The sequence below is a fragment of the Sitodiplosis mosellana genome, unplaced genomic scaffold (assembly GCF_009176505.1).
Source record: "Sitodiplosis mosellana isolate CC-2019 unplaced genomic scaffold, AAFC_SMos_1.0 Smas_scaffold_12, whole genome shotgun sequence".
NCBI lineage: Eukaryota > Metazoa > Arthropoda > Insecta > Diptera > Cecidomyiidae > Sitodiplosis > Sitodiplosis mosellana.
In genome coordinates, this window is record NW_022595254.1 from 935,407 (window position 1) to 953,164 (window position 17,758).

At 36.9% G+C, this 17,758-nt stretch overlaps 1 protein-coding gene across 5 annotated transcripts in view; it reads left to right on the forward strand.

Moving 5' to 3' along the window:
* LOC129567842 (uncharacterized) overlaps window positions 1–17,758 on the forward strand; it is a 268,094-nt gene that overhangs the window by 35,926 nt on the left and 214,410 nt on the right. For 2 of the 5 annotated variants that reach the window (XM_055445201.1, XM_055445200.1), the window contains exon 2: window positions 14,397–14,475. The exons of the other annotated variants lie outside the window; for them this stretch is intronic. The gene's annotated coding sequence lies outside the window, so the exon portion shown is untranslated. The remainder of the gene's footprint in view (window positions 1–14,396; window positions 14,476–17,758) is intronic. 5 annotated transcript variants of the gene reach the window in all.

Here is a 17,758-nt window from a genome sequence, read left to right on the forward strand (position 1 = left end):
CATATTCCGTTTACCGAAGCGAATTTTGGAAGTTTTCAGTCTATTCTAGACTTGATGTTTTTTTTTTCTCTCTCCATCCAACAAATATATTCCACTCACAATTTCTCGAACATTTTCATGGTTCGTTTCAAGGCTATAGGAGCTCACGTTTCTTCTCTCCGCACACGGAAACTGTACGTCGTTGCCTTTAGTTTGCCATTTTTTCCGCCAGGATTGACAGGCTTTGGATTTGATTTAATTTTGCAAATAGCAATCCGGGAAGTCGACGGTAGTGAATGGGAAGAACGACAGAAAGAGCATGAATAACAGCGCAAAGTTAAATGCGTTTTCACAAGTTGAGAAGATATTTTTTCATTATTTCGCTTTGCTCAATCTCCTGCTCGTTCGCTAAGATATTTAACTTTATAATAGTTTAGTTGATTGGTGATCGAGTTTGGAAGCATCAACCTAGTTTCATCACTCACACACACACAAAAACATACAAGCAGACACAAAACCCAACTTCACATCGACAAAATTTTCAGGGAAACAATCGAATCATATTTCTTTTATTCAGTTTTAAGTTGAATCAATTTAATCTGAGCGAAGTTCCAATTTTTACCGACCAAATAAAAACAGCACGAAGGAAGTTTTGCGAGTGAAAAGTTTGCAAGGGAGGGAGGGCGCAACAGAGAAAAATAAACGAAAACGAAAACTAAACCTGACACACACACACATGTCGTAAACTTAAGTGGTGTTTTTACCATGTCATTCACTGTGTGCGCGCGTTAAAACTTATTTCGAACGATGGAGGAAGCGATGAAAAAACCGAACGAAAGAGAATAAAACGCAATTTTCGTTTGAATGACAGCAGAAAAATAGTAAAGTCAAATGAACCGAAACACGAACCGATTTAAAATTGGATACGAATTGTCTTTGGTTGAAAAATCATTTAAAATTTTCAGATTTTGTTGGTAAATGTAAGCAACAATAAGGAAATTCAATAGAGGGAAAGAGCGAGACACGGGCGGAGAGAGAGAGAGAGAGAGAGAGAGAGAGGTGGATCGAGGAGAAAAGTGAAAGGGATGCAAACAATGAAAATGGACGAGTAAATGTACGATTCCGAGAAGATGGTTGTGTTCGTGATGTGATAAGAAAATGTGTTTTGCAACATTAGAAATCTAATATATGCCACAAGAGATCCAAAAAAACCGAACCATTCGAACAGAGACATAGAGAGAGCATCAACCATCCGACCAAATGCTTTACCACATTACATTTTTTATCGACATCACCACCATCAATGACAAACCAACAGCATATATACATTCTCTGGCCAATACACCGCACATACATACACAAAATATTCAATTTTCTCTTGTCTCGCAAAACTTTGCATCAACTGTAGTGCAATCTCATGTGTGTTTGTTTGCTTGCGATTGTTTGTGAATGCGATGAGTGTCGCATCAGTTGTACGTTGATGTTTTTCCTCTCTCTCTCTCCCTCTCTTTCTCTCTCTCTCTCTCTCTCTTGTCTTTTTTTAAAGTTTTAAACAAATTGAAAATGCAGAGTTGGATGGCAAATTCTGGTCGGTGGGTCTCGTGTGTATTTTGTCGATGCGAACATAAACAATAAATTAAACTTTTATTCGACCATATTCAACACATAACGGCAGTTTACCACAACTGTCCAATGTCCCGTTTCTACTTCATTTGGCAATGTTGTTCTCGGCTTTGCTTGCAACTCTGTGTATGTGTTCGTCCGTCCGCATCGAATGGAACACATAAGAAAAATGGAATATTGATCAAACATGATGATGATGTTATTTTCGGTGTGATAAATATTGTCCGGAAAGTGGAAGACGCATACATACATTTTGTGTTTCGTGTCGAAACATTATAAAGTCGGTCGGCGTTCTTGGGATGGCTTTGTCGGCAAAATGTGTGATTCGATGGCTTTCTCAATTTTCCATAGTCCATTACAATTTTATCCACGTCGCCTTGTGTTCCGATTCTCCAAAGAGTTCAGAGCTAGAGTGGGTGAGTGAGAAAGTTCAGGAATTTTTTCGTGCAATCGATTCTGAGACACTGCATATCAAAGGCGAATGGCTACTAGAACGACGGCAACGATGCTGATGATGATGTTATTGTAAATTTTTCCATGTAATGGATTCTGATCTCTTCTCGAAGGATTAAAGCCGTTGTAAGGCATGGTCTATTGTATGCCACAGCCACACATAGCTCGCATACTTCAAATACGTTCGGTGCTTTTAGTTTATTTTATCGACACTATATAGGCACTTTTATCGGTGATGAAAGTGTCTCGAACACAATTCACATTGTGTCTTCGCTGTTTTTTCGCCTTCTTCCGCCTTCTTCTTCTTTTCATTTTAAAGTGACATGGATTATTTTTTGTCTGTGTGCCGTAACAATGGCAATATCGTCAAGAGTCAAACCAATGCCAAAGAATCACGTTCATTTTTTTTTTGAGTTGAACGCTTTCAATAGTTAAATGATTATTCGACAATCATGCATATTCCCAAGCATAGTGCCCTGGGATTGATTACAAATACTCGTTTCTTGACTATATCGATACCAAAAACTGATGAAGAAATAGCATGGCATCGTCATATCTTGTTTGTATCGTCGCTCAAAAATCGATAACGCAATGAAATTACTTTCTATTCTAGTGATTCGAATTATTTTCTTATTTCATGTATAAGCTATCAGAAGAAAGAAGTTTTCTTCTTCTTTTAACGAAAAAAAGAATTGATAGACGGCGAATGAATAGTTAGATAGAAAGCATTGCCTCAATGTGTATCGTTTGAGTCGTGGAATTGAGCGTGCGCACACATACACATACACGAGCACTGAACACCGAATGATGTTGAAAAGAAATCATAAAAATCACTGCTGAAAACATGAAAATATAATGGCGTGGATAAAGATAACAATAGCGAATATATTTTCTGCATGACAATGCCCTCAATGTACCGGTTTTTTAGATTCGACGGTGAATGAGAGTGCGCGGCTGTTCACTTTTATGAAAATAGCGATAAATATGAAAATCATAGCAAACAACCGAGAGTTGTTTGCAAGCATTTCTCATTCAATCGAAGAGTATTGAAAGTTCAGGCGCCAATGTGTATAAACCGAAATATTTTCGGTATGAGTGCAAACACAAGGAGTTGCCTGCTGATGGCAAACAACGAATAAAACTAAATGCATGCATGCTATCGGAATACGTTGTTCAATGCTAGGGGCTGCGATCAATTTTTGTTCCTCTGAATAAGCTTCAATATAACAAATAATGATAATTTGTAACGATTCTATGACCTTTTTCAAATATTTGACCGATATGCGAATATTTCGCCGATATACCAATATTTCGTACTAAAATTGGTAGAGATATTTAGGTGACGCGGACTTAAGCTATTGCTCAAGTACCGCGTACTTAATCTTTTGCTCAAGTACCACGTACACAAGTACTTATTTATCAGTAGACTTATCATGTCATTTCTAGTGTCATTTATTTGTTGTTGATGATATCAGCATCAATTCTAAAGAACATTTAAAGCTAGCGACCAGTACTACGGCAATCAAGTACTAGCTTAAGTACGCGGCACTCAAACTTTATCAAGTGTCATGAACTAAACACAATTAGTTAGGTACAGCGCGTTAACCAAAAGTACGTGGCACTTAAACGTGGATTTAAACGAATTCGCTGATGTATGGTTATTCTTCAAAAATAAGCGTTTATCTGCATATTGGCGGATATAGGCGTACATCGGTCTCTATTGTTCTATATTTTTATGTTGAATTCACATTAAATGTACACGATTGACACGAATATTCAATTTATTCGACCAATTCACACCGATATACCAATGAATAGCGATGAAAAGCCAAAAACATAGATAATAGCGTACGACCAATTGATATTTTCCCCTAGGTTCAATGAGTTTTTGCGCTGGTAAAACATCCAAGTCTATCGACGATTTTATGCATGTATTAATAATTTTTCAACGTTTCATCTGGTTGCCGTTTCACTCGTGTTGATTGAACGCTTTTGTCAATATTATGACCATATTGCTCAAGTCCATACATTTTGGGTAGCATGTCGTGCTCGAGCAGAAACATCTGAACAGGGGGCCCAATAATAAAAAAATAGTAAACAGCACTTATTGCCATTCTTATCATTGCTTGATGCCGTTTTTATTGGTGTCATCGCTTGGTTATTCTCTAACTCTTGCTTCCATCATACGGTTTTCGGTTCAACCGCAAATATTTTTGCTCGCGTTTGCTCTTGATTCATGATAAAATATTTATTATCTAACATTCCAAACAAAATGAAATAAATTCCATCAACATTGTTTGCGATGACATAATTTGTGGTTTTTGGGAACTTTCAACCGTTCAATTTTGACTGAGTGTGTCAAACTCCGGCACATTGATTTCATATTTAGTGTGTATGAAATTTATTGGAATTCCCTGGGGTCGGAATAAAATATTCGCCAATTATTGGAACACACCACCAAATCATGCTCGTTAACTATTTTCCGAGAGGCAGAACGAGAGAGATTGGAAAGCAGTTGCCATTTTCGACGCCCGAACCGAAAAATCGTCGTTACCACCATACGAAAAGTTTTTGATGGTTACTTTCCGAAAACTTTTCCAACGAAAACTTCTTTTAATCACTAACCACAAAATCAATCGCTCCAATAAAATTGGTTTCCGACCACTCTTTCTCTCACTATCTCTCCCAGGTCCCAGTGGTGTTCCCATTTTCTGCAAAATGGCAACAAATTCAATTTTCATATTTCAGATAAAACTTTGTAGTTTTAATGAGAATAAACCGCACTCAGATTTGCTCGCTCAAGGAAAACATGATTTTCAAACTGAAAACTTAAGTTTCCTGTTAATCTTTTGAAAGGAACTATTATCATTTAAGCCGATATAAACTCGAAATTGTATATGTGTTTTTTTTCTTCGCTTTCGGTTATTTCGAAGCGATTTTAAAGTTTGGTACAAAACTGCAACCAGAAATGAAGCAATCATTTTAACGATTGCATTCGAATGAGGACGGGTGGATAAGGCTCGTTAAGCCATTTCAACCGATCGATAGAGCCAGCCAAATGGTTCAAATTCCACGAAAATATTATGCACACACACACACACACACTCATAGAATTCATTAGCGATAAGAATGAAGACGCACGCAACTGGATCAATGCTTTTGATTCAACGTTCAACGAACGACGAACCATCCGTCGGCTAATGGCTTGTCTGTTCATCATGCACCCGCATGCATTGCAATAATCATCGTTTACATGGAAACTTACACAATCGCTTGGAACTTCTCGAAGTCGTCAAACCGTCGAACAATCACGATACTCAAATTTGCAGATGATGAAACATCGCAATCATTGAAACAATTACAACTTGGAAAAACTTTTCGCTCAAGTATTTACAAATGCATAGATAGCAAGCCTCTAATACGAATTTAATCCAAAATTAAACCCAATCATACTTGGGCGAACAGACAATTTTCCGTCGAAACCACTCACGCGAATATCCAAATTGGATTCGTACCACGGGTTTAAATAAAATGAAATTGTTTGTAAAATGACCTTCGAAATTGAGATTTACATCGTAAATGATGGAAATTGCCAATGTCAAGGATCAAAATCAATGGAATCCTTTCGATGAAATCCACCCGCTTGTTTTACTTTTCATTATAATGAAGTATAATATTTCACGTTACATGAAACTTTTTTGATTTGATGATTGCTATTTAAAATTAGAATTTTGCTAGAAAAACTTCGTAGGCAGTACATCCACTTCCACTCGAATCATTCGTTATTAATTTACCAATGACTCGTGCAAAAATGATGTTATTACTCCGGCATCCGTTTCGAAGAAGTGATGTGGCAAATTAAAAGCAAAAAATCAAAGTTATTTCTAGGCTGAGTTATTTTCTGTTTTGTATGAGCAATTGAGCATCCATAGTCCATCAGAGCAGTTGATTTGCTCATAAATGCTTGATAGCCGTGGAAATCACATCCGACCATAGTGTAAAGGCTGAACAAATCATGCACATTCACATATGGGCGAACAAAAAGTGCTGTATAATGGAATGTGTGCAATCTCAGTGCTCATCATCATCATCATCCGGCGATGAATGGAGGAAATTGAAATGTTGCTATGCAACTCGTTATGCAATGATACAAAGTGTGATACAACCCTCTTTAGTTTTAATTCGAAATGCTGAATCGATTAATATTTCTTTTTTTTCTCTCGTTCCAATTTATTACATACTCATGACAGAGTAGCCATTCAAGAGATCATCTTCTACTTTCCCATTTTTGTTGCGATTTAAAATGTTCTGGTGCAAGATCAGAGGATGAAATTGATTTTTGTCCAAAGCAAAAATTATATATATACGAAATACAAATGTTTGCTCAGCACTGTCGTCATTATTACGGTGAGTTTTTAAAAGAAAAGAAAAGATTCAAATGCAAACTCACTAGACAATTTCAGCGCTTGTGTTTGTTGTTTGTGTGGACGGATGGATAGATGGCAAGGGCAAGATGAAAGCGCACACATCTAAAAAAAATGAAATCCCGATAACGGATGCACGAGTGCATTCTCCATTCTCCCTGGCTGTTGAATAAACAAGCATTCTTTTCATTCCATTTAATGCACTTCACATGGAACATGTGTATCTCTTCTTCGTGGATTTTTAATATTCTTCGTTCCTTCTATCTCCCGTAGTGTGTTTTGGTTGCAGCAACAGCAGCAGCAGTAGTGGTGGTGGTGCGCTTACTAAAGCATAACCGAGTGGCGTCGTTGCTTTGATTGCTGATTATTATTACCTACACTTTTACCTACACAAACCGGATAGAAGAGCTTATAGATTCTTTTCTGTTTGTTGATTTTGTGTGTCAACATTGTGTCGAGCACGCGAGCGAACGAACGAACAAACGCTCATTCAGTTTACCCACAAACCATTCCATGAACGATGCTCTCGACCAAACGGATTTCACTGAGATGAAGAGTAAACTTGAAGTAATGTTTGCTTTTTGCTATGACAACGAACGGGGTTCATTTACTGTTTTACGCTTCACTACATCGTCAAGTGGTGAATTATAAATTTTTGATCATTACCACCCGGGCGAATATTCAGTCGCATCTACGTGTACTTAAACTGAAATAACTAGCCCATTTGTAGTGTGTTTGTGTGCGCGCATATGTTACATTCTCAACGAAATGAAATGCCATCCATCACGCTAATATGGCGTTTGATAAACAAATGTCTAAATTGACGGTTTGATCCACCGAGGCGAAAGGAATGGAACCCGTTATAACGAATGCACAACCAAGAGAAAAATAGAGATAAGGTGATCTGGTTGCGTTCATATTAACGATTTCATCGCCTCGGGCCACCACCGGTAGATTCAATAACCGAGTCAATATTCACTATTCGCTTGTGTTATTTCAAGTGCAATACTTGATGGAAATAATGCAATGTTTGATGTCGCCAGGGGTTTTCTTGCAACTGGCACCTCATCGTGCCACGACCACATCATTATGTACGACTGTTATTGCTAGTAAAATATGGACTTAAACTGAGTTTGGGATTCCTTGTCGATTCAAGTGTGTTCATTATGTGATATCAACGTACATGGTATATTATCGAAACTCTTGACGAAAGTCATTTTCTATTTCACATCCATTATTCCGATGTTCAATTGGCTGCTTTCGAGTACAGTGTGTCGAGGGTATAATAATCGATTTTGACACCATAAACTGACGCTGCAGGCACCGGTGAAGAGGGAGACAGAGAGAGCATTTATGCGTTATTGATTCGCACTTCGCTGCACTTGCAGGAAAGCCATACAAAATTCCAACTTATCCTAATCAATTCTATACTAATCTCTTGCTTATTGTTACAAAAAATTCAGAAAGTTATTTCAAACGAAAGTGTTGTTTGAGCGTTTTTTTTCCTTTCGGGAATTCAATATATCATATTATTCCCGAAAGTGCTTCTCGGATTCCGGATGATGAAACTTCAAGGAAATCGAAGACGAATGCATGTATGAGTCCGCGCTACGGATAGCGCGAATATTTCCGCTTCACTGTTGATCAATTGATTTTCGAACCGAAACCCGATACACATTCAACTTGCAATCCGACTGTCGCCATCGCAATAATCCAAGTTGAATTGATACATTCGTCTGATGTCAATCTATTGTATTTGAACCCGAACAAATCGAGACTGCATGTCACAAGAAAACAAGAAACCGAAGAAGGAGAAGAGAGAGAAAAAACGGCGCGTTATCTTATCAAACGGGAAATTGTCAATATATTCGTGTCGATGAGGATAAATGTATTTATCTTATCGTAAATATCAATCAACCATGGCTTTAGCTCTATCGTCGACAGATTGCTTGTTCGATTTGTTCGTCAAATTGCCGTTCTCAATCCGACATGCTACAGCCAAAAACGATCAATTCCAATGGAAAAAAAAGTGAGTTTTATTGGCTTGGACAATGCTCCCGGCAGGCACCAAACTCGAGCAAAATGGAAGTGGAAACGGGACAAAATGAAAGCAATGAGTATCAAAAAGTAAACAAATGATATGAGTTCGAAGAACCTTAATTAATGATAAGCAATGTATATATCGATTTGGAATTGATGTTCGGCACATGGGCACATACACACACATATATATGTATATATATATATAGAGAGAGAGAGAGCGTGAGATAGAAGAGGGCAACGAAAGATGGAAATGCGCGCAAACGAAAGGGAACAAGTGGCAATAAAATTCGATCCCGAGTCGTTTGTTGCCACTCCCAAAAGTAAATATCACACAATTATTGTGAATTTTAAGTGCTGTTGCCAGTCGTTAGAATCGAACATAAAACGAAACAAATCGACATTTCATGTCTTGCATGAACGAAAGTGAATCGACACATCGATTCGAGGCAGCAGGTAGCTAGAGAAATGAAACCGAACCGACTGCAGAAAATATAATAATATTTCTTGTTTGTGCCAAAACGAAGTAGAAAAAAAACAAAGATTTCCCAAGAGAATTTCCCAATGAATCAAACTGCAACGGAAAATCAACGAACATTGTTTGTGGTTATTTGTTTGCTGCTCTCGGATTACAACATCGGACTGTGTGCATGTGTTTGTAACAAAATACATTATTCGCTAATATATGGGAACAGCAGCAAGTGAACGAACAAACGAACGAATGAACGCGAGAAAGATGTATTGAATGGACAAGAATGATGTCTGTACGGAAGACGACGAATTTGGAAAAGTCGAGGAAGCGTTAAGGATAGACGGAAAGCGAAAAGAACAATCGCAGCGAATCTCTGGATAGGGAAATGAAATCGCAGGAACTTACTGGCGAGCAAGCTGGAAAACGGATGAACGAATGAACGGATGAACGAATGAACGATTCAACACCCCTTGACACAAACGAAACGTATACCGAGAAAGCGACGAAGAGAGCGAAGAAAATAGATGAAGAAAAAAATATGTTTATTATCATTCGTGTGCCGCATTGCCAATGCAGCATTTTTATTGATTACATTACCATAAGAATAAGCAATTGGAACATTGGTTCCGAGAGCGGCATCACACACCGTTTCTTTCGAACTCACGAGCACCAGATATTCAAGCACTGTGAATTTATCATTTTCTTTTTCTGCTTTAACATTTTTCCATTACATTATGCGAAATACCTGTGCCTTTATCCCGTTGTGAGCACATCATCCTGTCTCTGACTTTCAAGTCAGTTGAATGCGAGAAGTTTTCGGGGGAATTCAATATTTAAATGTCAGTCACATGAAGTGCCCGATTTATATATACATTCCCCATCAACGGGAACAAAAGAAGAATGTTTGAAGCGTGTTTGCTTTACAAAATCACCCAATTTCTACGGTAAAATGTTCTTCCGTATAGTCAAGAAGCTATAATAAAAATTGCCGACCAAAACAAAGAGAGTGCAAATGATCATTTCTCCGAATTTTCAAACAGAAATTCGATTTGGAAACATGGTCCTCCGGTTTGCGATAGATAGAAGTTCGTGAGGGTCGAAAATTAATAAATAAATGATGAACTCCGAAGTTACATAAACTTTTCGCCTACATTCTTTTGCCTTGCTTTCATTTGCACACATGCAAACAGCAAGCCAAAGTTATGCCATTCGAATTAATCATGGTCCGAAAGAATTAATAAATTCGAACTGCGTGAATGATTTGTTGTCATTCACAAATTTATTCCATCAGCAGCAAATAACACAACAATAATAATTATGTTGCGCTGCGTGTGTCCAAAAAATAATAGCAAAGTTTTTGCTTGTCGTTTACATGTAATTGATTTACATTTCAATTGATTTGACACGAACGAAACACCGGCCGGAATGGGATCGGATCGGATCGGATCTAGTGAAGTGAGCGAAAGAAATAAAAAACAGGGTGCAAATGTGCACAATTGCTCAGTTCCTTCATCAGTTAATTGTTAACGCGCGCCTTTTTACAGCCGCATTCATAATCCACGCGAAGATTGAACCGATTCAGGATTACGTAATTGTCGCATTTAAAATGATCTCATCGAATTAATATTGACAGAATGAAATATGATAATTTCAGTTAATTAAAATTATGAGTCTTTGTTAAATGAACGAGTACGTATGTGCGCGCGAGAACCGCGGACCTGGTGAACTCATTCGCATGAAATGGTCATAGAAATCACTCAATCAACATTATACTTTATCCGCTGGAGCCACCATGCCCCCAATTATAATAGCAACAATGGAAATTAGCATTTCATTTATTCATTCGCAGCCCATTTTTATACGGCCCGAAAATAAAACCACACTCTCTCTCTCTCTCTCTCACGCGAACACAAGCGGCTCTTTTATTATTTTTTATACGTCACAGAGGTCATGCATATATCTCCCATATTATATTCGATTCACTGGTTTCTTCCAAGCCACCGCACGACGAAAAAACCCCAGCTAAAATCAACAACAATGATTTCAATCGGTTTATCCTCATTTATTTCGAATTGAGTGGAAAGAGTTCAAGCGAAAGCACACACTTTTTCATTATGGCTTACAATCAAAACTGGAATAAATATGTTTACATTTCAGATATTGTAAATTATAATTTCCAAACAAAAGCATATTTATTAATGACATAATGAAGCCAATGATGAATACGCACAATTTATGATTTATTCAATAAACAGTATTTAACCGATTACGGATTTTTCAGGGTACAATATCATAACATGGCATCACATTTTGGAAAATTCAATCGATTGTGTTGAAAAAAAAATTGTGTTTTTTTTAATTGTCCATACCGTAAAACGATTAATTAATGGAAAAACATGACCATGACTTTATCGATAACCTCGAATCTCAAAGTATTGACATGAGTAATTTGAATTTAGAATATGTCAGAGAGAAACGATTTTTTGATTGATTTATTGGCTATTCAGATTTTGCACGTATATATTGTTAATTATTTGGTTTGTTTCGAAAATGACATGACAAACGGCAAAATAAAACGGACTTTCCGCAATTTGCCACACTGCCCACATACAAATAGCAGACGGTTCGAGATAATTGAAATCTGACAACGAAAAACAATCGGTTGGAGCATTTAATTATGACTTTTCGTCTGTATTTTTTAACTACTTCGATATTCCATGCAATATAATAAGGTAATGTTCCCTTAAACAGGACGCTCCCTTAAACGGGACAGTCAAGTATTTTTGACTTCTGAGTTTGACAGCAAGCTGTCATTTATACCAAACGATTAGCTCAACGAACGCTCACTTTTGGTAGTATTCCGAAGAGAATAGACGTACCGCGTGTGTGAGAAAAAATTGTGTCTTGAAATTTGCGTACAACAAAACTTTTTTGATCAATTCGCCTACACCCACAGTTTGAAGTGTTTTTAACATTTGTTGAAGGTAAATATATTGAATAGTTAGTAAATTGTGTCTATTTCAAAGCTGCAAAGTCCATTTTTCGATATCGCGTCACAAAATTTTTTTTTTGGTGACTCGCAAAAATGTCGGCTTTTTCCTTAAATGGGACAGCGATGTTCCCTTAAACGGGACACTCTGCATTTTTAAGTTAAGCAAGATGGGGGCAAGATGGGGCAAAATGGTCTACAGCAAATTTGTTCGTCGTGAGTCGCTCTACAGCTTTTACCAACACACTCCAACGATAAATCCACCCATTGGCCCAGAAAACGGGGATAAAATTACTTTTTTGACCCGAAAATTTAATTTTTTTCTTGTATCGGTTTTTCAAACATAATGTAAATAAATGTAAATGTAATGTATACCGTTGGATAGATATTCACGAGTACTACAATTTTGATCCAAGGAGCAGTGCCCTCCCTCCCATGGCTAGGGAGATATGACCTTTGGTGTCAATACCCTGATTTTCATGGTCGCCCTTTTTTGGATACACAGTGGGGTGCGGAAAAAATTGGCATTTATTTGAAACATACTCGACCCCATAGAAAAATAAATCAATTTTGGCTACTGTCAATAAAGTGCAGGTGTGCCCAAATGAGCTTAACTATAAAATGAAGTCGTAGATCAAGAAAGCGACGAATAAAAATTATTACTCATTACTTTTGTCACTTATTTTAATCCGAAAGTCGATTAAATGAATAAACAATGAATAAACATTTAAAATATGATCTTATTGTTTCATTTTCACGCTTATTTTTCAGTTTTTCGGAGTGTCCCATTTAAGGGGACAAATTTTTTTTCCGATTTTCGTCATGGTCGGAAATTTTGCGATAAATTTTTTTTTTGTAATGTAAATAAAAAAACTGTCTGGAGCAAAAAGGTTCCTTTGCTCATCCTCTTTCCAACGGTATATCACATTCTCGAAAATATTTCCACTAGTCAAAGATAAAAAACCATGTCAAAGTGCGTCCCGTTTAAGGGAACATTACCTTATAAAAACATATCAATTTCGAGTGAATTTTTCGAGCAGTTGCAATTTTGTTTTCTTTGGTCACCAAGGGACTTTTTACCAGCTTTTACCACTAAAACAACTGATAAAAAATTCAATAATAATTGAATAAAAGTAATGTCGGAACAAAATAATGGGATTTATTCGTCGTGTAATGGAAAGTGCTTTTAATTTCCCATTCAGTAAAAAATGCCAGTCAAAAGTGAATTTTTACAAGAAGCATCAGGAATCAATATTTGAATTTTTTACTTCACCATAGTCAGAAGATTTTATTTGAAAGGCAAAAAAAATCCTGCTGTGACGTTTCTACTGGTTTGTGGCCAATATTTTTTTCTGCTGGAATACCACATCACTTCGCTCGCAGTATATTTGGCCGCTTCATTTAAACGAGACACACACACACACACACACACGTTGATTTGGAAAATGGAAAAATCACGGTGTGAAAAAACCACAATGTTTATCATAATAATCGTTTACTTTAAAATGCAATTTATTTCATTGGCACTGCGTGTATTGATGAGTGTGATGTTTTTTTTAATCATAAAGGCATAATGATTTTCATGAATTAAATGAATTCAATTAAAACTGAAAAAGATGATATAATAAAATATTAATTAGCACATATCTCAAATGGTTTGGCAATGCGAAAAGTGCATAATGCTAACGGAAAATCTGCCTTTGGCATAATTATGTGGAAATTGAGGAAATGCAATTTAAAAATGGCTTTTAACAGATGTGCAGCGCCATTCTCTTACAATAGCGCCATGAAAATAAGGCCTACGTTTCATGTTGTTTCGCATTTTGGTTGGCGGTTAAATGCTGCTACTGCTGAAAAAGCCCCACAAATCGCTGTATTGAAATGAAAATTCTAGTTTAAAATTGGTGCTCATTATACTGAATGGTGTCCATTTATCGCATTATTTGCATATCGACAACATCGGTCGTTAAATGTACGCTTCATTAGATATTGAAGTAAATGAAGGCAATAAATTGTTAGCGCCAGCCAATTTGTTCAAATAATAAAATTTCAAATGGGTGTTGGCTACTCTCCGAACGAGTTTTCTATCATTTTTGGTTCGACGACTCTCTAATTTCCATTTGATTCAATAAAAGTGCATTGTATCTATCTCCAATAATAGTATTTGTACACTAAATTGTCCACTGTTAAACGCGCTTCGCACTGATTTATTCCCTGTAATTCGTGGTCAATATAATTTGGTTTAGATTTGTTTCTAAAATATAAATACAATGAGACTGGCGCGCTCAATAAACCCATGCATAAATTCCTATCAACCAGAGTAATACTCTCTGAGAGTATTATCAATTATATTTAATCGCACAAATAATTTATACAATCCCGTTGTACTAATTAAAATTTTCTTCTTTATTTTTAGGTAAGCGTTTTATCTGATTTAATCGCCCCTTCGCAAAAACAGCAGTGACATCAACGATACCACATTGTATACACAAAAGGTTGGATTTGTACATTTATTTATTCAAACTTTTGCACTCTTAAGCGCAGCAATATTTTTCGCCCGTTCCCTTCTCTCTCTCTCCCTCTTGCGCTTGCTTCGTGTTTGTTGGCCATTGTTTTCAGTGTTCAATTTAAGTAAGTGCATTGTACGAACATGCTTACGCATTTCATAAATGCAAGCAATGTGTGAACTCAAGTGCAGCTTTGTTCTTTTATACGGTTCACACTCCAGTGATGTGTTCCATTCATTTCGAATGCTCATTTATTTCATCCTCATGTAATTCATACTATGAAAACACTTGGAAATAATATGATGAGAAAGCAATTGCTGAAAATATGTCACCAATACGAGTTGACAAAATTGCATGATCTCAGATGCAGCAATTTCGGATTGAAATTGTCGTCGGAATCTCTTTTGCACCCGAAATGATTACTTTAAGCATTCACATGTTAGCACACACTTACCATCGTCATTCACAATGCAACACATTTTTTGCACTTTTCCTTCCCACACTCATCCACTCAAGACGATCAAAACAGATCTAAGTTACAAATAGAACGGTGCTTGTCGACAACAACTATGCTTCGTTCGATTGAAATGTGAAGACATGTTGTGTGCACCATTTACGCTCGATTTCCGTTTACGTTAATCAAATTGCTTTTCATCCATTCCATTCAATTTGACCATTTCAAAGGGACTATCGCATTTTCTCAAACTAAAACAACTGAATCGAACGTGTGTCATCCATACCCATTGCAGTAAACTGGGTTATTCTTAACTTTATTTCCACTGTCCAACTTCCGAAGAGAAACATTTCTAACACTCTCGCATCTTTTTCTGGCTGCAATTTTCAGGTCGTTTTTTTTTGGACATTTAGACGTTTTTCATGTCATTTCATAGCTCTGTTTTCTATTGGATTTTTTTTATGTGTGACTATTTTTTGTCAAATTTTGATCTCTAATCGCATAAAAAGTGTTACCGAATGGCTCAATGCAAATGCTTCAAATAAAATTCGACCGTAGGCATTACTTGCATTATTGGAATTGAATGCATTTGCATCGAAATTGAAGATTCACCCAGAAAAATGCGACAAGTAAATGGTTCTGTTTTTTTGCTTATTCATCCGAATGTAAATTCGATTGTGACTAGCCTGAATGGTTCTCATCTGTTGTGCGTGAACATCGTTTTTCGACTTTCACAGCAAATGCACACATGGCGCATCGATCCATAGCACCATGAAAAAAATATCCGTTTGATGAATCTCTGTCACGAAATTCTTCAAAAATTCCGACTAAATCGGGTTTTTGTGTATATAGACTTGTTACTAAAAGCACCGAATGCACGCATTCCAGTTATTAACAGATGGTATTTTGACAAAGGGCAAACTAAACAACAATTTTTATTTATTACCTTCAATCGATCGCCCGAAAAAAAAACATGAACAACAACAACCAAAAAATTAGTTTGACTGCAGAGGTTTATTTGATCATCAGACTAAAGCCATGGCACGCGATTGGAATCTATACCGAATCATTGTTGAATATTCGAGTGAGTAAAAGAGCACGACCGGTGTCAACAGTGGAATTCATTTTATTGCATCTAAAATAGGAAAATCCATCGAAAGCAATATGTGCTTTGCTGCTGGCGCTTGTACACGTGCACGTATGACGCAAATGGCGAATATCAGCCACTTCGGTTAAAGGACAACAACACAACGCTTGTATATACGTGTGTCACTGGAATAACAATATATACAATATTTAATATAAATGAATCGAATAAAAATCGATTTGCTTGCTTTTTGGTCCGGTGTCGCATGTTTTCCGAGCAAAGCTCTCTATCTCTCACGGAGTTGAATGCTTTTGGGCAGGGGGATTACAGATTGACAGTTGAGCTGCATGATATATACTGAATGAATAGTTCTGCAGCTTGCCGTATATGATATTGTAGGGCAAACTGCGGCGCTAGTGTGCTTGTGTTTCAATCTACAAAACCCCTGCTTTTGGGGGCGTCAAGTGCGTTTTCATTGGAAATTGAATTACTATTTACCGAACAGTTTGGTTTTCTCATTTGATCCAACAGACAACAATGAGGAAATGGAGGAGAGATACAGCACACGGCAGTTTAAGATTGTGCACGGGGGTATTTGTGTTCACATTCAGTAATCGGTCGCACATTTGTTTGTTCGTCTAATGAAATTTAATACCGATAAGTATTTTCCAAACAAAACCGTCCAAGTGCCAAGTATGTGTGTGTGTGTGTGTGTGTGTGTCGAAAGCAATCCTTCTCACCAGCGCTCGCTCTAGTTCATTCATTCGCTATGCACACACAAACACAATGCGCGCACCATAAAACAAAACTTAAATGGAATCGAAAATAAATATCACTCGAATTTCGGTGTACTCGCATCAATGGGCACGAGACTTTTCACAGCAATTTAGTTAAGTGTCAACACACTGTGAATGCAATTTCATTTTCACACGCAAAAACTCCGTGTCCCAATTTCAACATACAAGAATTGCTCGCATTCATTCTTTTCCTTCTTTTCAATAACGATGCTTCGATTGCACTTTTTCAGTGGGAAATGCAATTCTTCGAAATTCCTCCCGGGAAATAAACGACCATTCGTCTATTTCATCTTCTTCGCTTTTCTTTTTTGCTTTGCTAGTGTTGATTTACAGCTTCAATCCGGTTCGTCTATAGACTAATTGAAAATTAATTGGAAAATAAATAAGAATCAGTTCAATGATTTTGCCATTGTTTATTGCTTTGTGCCATTTCATGCGTCGAATACTCGGTCGCTCGGTCGCTTGTGCGATATCGACTCACATAATATTGTCAATAATCATTATTTCCTTCATCAATGTGCGAAATAATTTAATTTTCTCGCTTCATGTGCCATAGATATTACAAAGTACACAATTTATTGTATTGTGACTTCGATGGGGCGAGTGACACAAATCACTGCGCGGTTTTCCACCACCCTTTCGTGGTAATTCATTCAACGATATGTAATTAGATCGTTCATTCAATCAATAATAAAATGGCAAAAGGGGTTTTGATATCAATAAAAAGAGGAAAAGGGGAGAGAGAGAGAGAGCACGCACGTATAAGTGGAATATATATATATACACATGACACTGTTACTGAAATTGGGAAATAGTGCTAATTCGATTTGTACATGATTAGCTGAGTATTTAATTGAATTAATTTCAATGAGATTTCAGTGAGTACTAGACCAAGAGCCCACCGTACAAACAACTTTTTTTCTTGTGCACTGC